Raw genomic sequence first — 5,046 nt, 5'->3', positions numbered from 1 at the left:
TGCATTCTTGCCACAAAATAAATGTTCTAAAATGAACCTTTTCTTTAATGTTGTGCCATTTTTTTCATGGCATTAAAGAGTTAAAAAGGCTTTCACATATAACAGGTTAAGACTCATGATGTTCCACAAATGTCTGATTGTTCTGTTTCTGAGAAAAGGACAATCACAAACTTTTATAACACAAAGTTGTTATATAAACCCTACAAGTGTAAACCTGCTAACTGTAAGAGCTCCATCCCTTAAGTCATGATCTGGAATGAGAGAATCCACATCCTCTTGGATTCCTAGAAATCAAATACGATGAAAATAGGGGTCTGTAGTGGCTCATGTGGCTGAGCAGGTCGGCCAATGGTCAGCGGTTCAGCCACATACTTTTACTGAGGCATCTGATTGGTCAGTTCATAACTTGAATAACTGGGACTACAGAAAACAATATCATTGAAAAATGTAAGTTTAGGAATAATATATTAAAAACAGGAAGTAAAAACAGGATGTGTTTCTCTGACAAATAGAATGACTGAGTAAATAACTGTTTATTCCTCAATAGAAGTCTATGGGATTTTGGAGCTTGCAGGTACTTCCTGTTTTGAACCCATCAGTAGAAGGGTCTCTCTGTCCAGTTCTCTCATATATTCTGTGCTCCTCCCCATAAAACGGCAATATTCAAAATGCATTAATACATCCACAAAGAAAAAAAAAGCACTTCTCTTTTAAACTTTTCAAATTAAAAGCAGCATAAAACCCTACCAGTCAAATTAAGTGCATAGAAATTTACGGCTAAATAAAACCTGCTTATGGTCAGAATCCAGTGCAGTTATGTCTTATTTTACCTGTTTTACCATAAGCTGGTGTTATTCACGCTCTGCCAGTCATAGTTAGCAGGTGCTATGGGTGGGAATGTGTACAGCTCAGCAAAATCTTGGATCTATGCTTACATAAGAACAACAATGTAATAATGTTTGAGATTATATTCTTCAAATCTACACTTTATAAAGAACACATGTTCAACTGCTTGTTAATCCAAATTTCTAAGGCAGCAACTCATTCCATTTAGGCATGCAGCCATGGTCAAGATGATCTGCTGAAGTTCAAACTGAGCATCAGAATTGGAAAGAAAGGTGATTGAAGTGACTGATAGTGGCATGGTTGTTTGTGCCAGACGGGCTGGTCTGAGTATTTCAGAAACTGTTGATCTACCGGGATTTTTCACCCACAACCATCTCTAGGGTTTACAGAGAATGGTCCAAAAAAGAAAAAATGGTCTGCAGAGGAGTACAACACGTCCAACCTGGAGGCAGATGGGATACAGCAGCAGAAGAAGACATGGGTGCAACAACTGTCAACTAAGAACAGGAAACTGAAGATACATTTCACACAGACTCACCAAAAATTGGACAATAGAAGACTGGAAAAACGTTGTCTGGTCAGATGAGTCTCTATTTCTGCTGCAACATTCAGATGGTAGAGTCAGAATTATGCATCAACAACATCAATGCATGGATCCATCCTGAATTGTATCAACAGTTCAAGTTGATACACACTTTTGGCTCTTTAGTACCAATTAATCATGGTTACAAAACCACAGACTACTGAGTATTGTTGCTGACCATGTCTATCCCTTTATGACCACAGTGTACCATCTTCTGATGCTGCTTCCAGAAGGATAAAGCTGGAAATGATCTCAGACTGGTTTCTTGAACATGACAATGAGTTCACTGGACTCAAATGACTCCACAGTCACCAGATCTCAACCCAATAGATCATCTTTGGGATGTGGTGAAACGGGAGATCGGCATCATGGGTGTTCAGTCGACAAATCTGTGATGCTATCATGTCAATATGGACCAAACTCTGAGGAATGTTTCCAGTATCTTGTTGAATCTCTGAAGGTAAAAGGAGGTCCAACCCAGGTACTAGAAAGGTGTCCCTAATAAAGTGTGTATTCCCATTCTATATCATAGACAATTGAAGGGATCCATGTTTTATTGTGATAAACTTTGTTTTACACTGTCATTTAGATTTTTTTTTTTTTTGGCCAGTCAAAATGTTTGGCCTCACAAAAATATGCTGTATGAAAATCTATTTTAGTTTATTGTTGAATAACCCCAGCATAGGGCCAAATCCAATAAAATGCTACCAAAATGTGTTGAGTGTAAATTGTAAATGTCGTCTGAAAGAAGACATGCCAAGGCGGCAAAACTGCATTAAAATAAAATCCCTGTCAGACTTTTTGATGACTTGATTTAGTTACCTGTTCGGCCCACACTTTCCGAGTCTAAAAATAGAGGCTGGTGAAAAGCAGATTCACAGATCCAGCGAGCGATGTCGTGTCATGCAAGCCTCACTCTTCATGCCTATGGACCTGCAGTGGTCCATCTGACTAACAGCAACTTCTAAAATAACTTTCTATAAGAGGATTAAAAATAGATGATAATCTTTCTCAGCGAAAACATGTTAATCCACCCCCCCATACACACACATCTCACCACCACCTAGTAACATCTCATCTTCACCCGTGTGTAATTAAGACACCAAACGGCCACCAGACACGCCGCTTTGACCTTCTTAAAGCAACCGTGCACAGTCAAGCCCAGCGTTAATTACAGACCCCTCGCTGCCTTTTTTCAAACCAGCAGCCTTTTACCCCGCAAACAAACACTAAACGGCGCGGCTGTGGTTTTGGCGCCACTCCACCAGCTCCCAAAAGAAGCTGCGGACATGATGATAACATAATGTAATGAGGCAGAGCTAATGAGATGGGCAAAATATTCCTTCACACTCTCCGCCGCCGCCCATCCCCTGGGCCCTTCATCGTCTTCCCTCTGCCAGAATTGTGCTGAATCATAGAGACATCCAGCCTCTCACTCTGCTGTGAAGTGTCTGTCAGAAAACATGCCATGTTGCTGTGTCTGTCTCTGCGTTTCCTCTGCCTACCTGTCTGTCTCTCCGTGATATTTAAAGCTATCTCTGCTCCACTTTGCACTTTTTTAAACATAAAATCAGTGAATTTATATCTCTTGATTGAGCTGATTAGTGTAACGCATGAAGTCTTGAGCACCTTTTTTATTTTTTATTTATTTTGTATGTTTGCATGCATCAGAACCATCATGCAGCACTGGTTAAGAATAGATGTGGGTACAAATTCACACAAATGCATCCTCTTTCTGGCTTCCCAGCCCTGGCTGGGTTCCAGCTGTCCTCTGCCTCCCGTGACGCAGTGTCCTTCAGCCTGAAAACACACACCATGACTCAGCTCAGATCAAAGCTCCGGAGCAGTTTAACCTCCGACTATGAGAAAATGACACATCTGGACACTTGGCGTGCAAAATACGCACAGGTGTTGGGAAGCTTGAACTTTCAGGTGACTTCTTCTTCTTCTCCTTCTTAAGGGTTTTCTGCAGCCGAGCAAAGAGCACAAATGTAATCACGGTGAGACTTGATGTATTATTGAGACTGAAAACTCAGTGGGAATTTGGAGAAAAGTGAATTTCATACATAAAGGAGTGAAGAGGAAAGGGGGGAGGGGGGATCCTCGGCTCAGAAAGTGGGCCACAGAAGCTGCCATGTGCGCGGGTGCAGCCGTGAAATCAGCCTGATCCAATAGATTCTGTTTATCTGGCACAACTACAAGTGAAAGCAAATTGGAAATCTGGGGGAGATTTGGAGGGGGCTGGGATTCAGGGAGGGAGGGAAGGCAAAAAAGTAATACTGTCTGCTCTACAGTCTGGCAAAGCAGCCGTTCTGATGGTGATGGAGGCTTTTTTCTTCCCAACAGCTTCACCATACAAGCACCACGTCTTCTTTTTTGGTCTCCCTTTCTTCTCCCCAGTACCTGCTGCTGCGCATCCCTCCTGCCTTTCCACGCCGTCGCTCTGTGCTCATTATCTGATCCACCCAATGCAACTTCTATTTTTCTCAACACAGAAACACCACGTCGAGACGTCAGTTTAACAGTTTTATTAGAATCTTGCAATAGTTGTGCAAACACAAGTATGGCAATATCTGCATCAAGATATACAAGAGTGACAGGTTTCAAAAAATGCTTTATTGGTTTATGGTGAAGGAGGTTAGCTGTAAGTTTGCTAAGAAAGATTGTACTGCGTAAAAAGTCTTGTTTGAAACTGGAAAACAAAAGTATTAGTTTGTATTAGTCATTAATGCACCGCCATGGCTGTGGAGATATGGCTTTAGTATCTCTGCACCCGATTCAGGACTCTGAATGGAAAGCTGTGATGATGCGAGACTCAAACACAAACTATTGTCAGAAACAGATGAGTTCCAAACAAGTTGAAGTAACTTCCCAAAGACCACGTCACTTCCTGCACGTGTGGGACCTGGCAGTGTGTTCTGATTCTGTTCTGCATCTAACACTTTGGAGGAAAATGTCTTATTCACGTTTTCCAGAGAGATGGATAAAAATGTCAATACCATTTCTTTAACTGCAGTAACAGGAAAATTAATAGTTTGATCCACTAATTAATGATGCCAAGTTAGCTTGTTTGGGTCCAAAGCAGTTTAAAGAAAGTTATTTCTCTGACCAAATCAAGAACAGACAGTGATAAAACATGCGTTTTAAAGAGATGTAGGAAAAAAATGATTATAATCATATATTTTTTTCTTATACTGAAACATCTTTTGTTGTGAAAATCAGAAAATGTTGACTGTTTCCTTTAAGAACAAATATTTCTTAGTTTACCAAAAAGTAAAGCACCATGAATTGGCTTTGGTAAAAGCAACTTGTATATAAAGTACAGTTGCAGTGCTTAATGCTGTGTTTATTAAATAAAATTATTTTTTTTACCATTTTATTACTACAAAAGGCATAATAATATTTAGGTAGTTTCTAAGTCATACTCTTAAAAAAAAATCGTTGAAAATGGTCTTATATCAAAACGTATCGTATCGTGAGACATGTATTGTGATACATATCGTATCACCAGACTCCTTCAGATACATCCCTCCAGCGTTTTATATTTGAGGACAGAAATAAGCAATTTATTTTTACTTTTTTCCATATCTTGTTGCTTTTTTAGACATCTTGTTTTT

Source organism: Oryzias melastigma, linkage group LG1 (assembly GCF_002922805.2).
Source record: "Oryzias melastigma strain HK-1 linkage group LG1, ASM292280v2, whole genome shotgun sequence".
Lineage (NCBI taxonomy): Eukaryota > Metazoa > Chordata > Actinopteri > Beloniformes > Adrianichthyidae > Oryzias > Oryzias melastigma.
The sequence above is the reverse complement of the archived record's forward strand: the minus strand, read 5'-3'. Positions refer to the sequence as shown.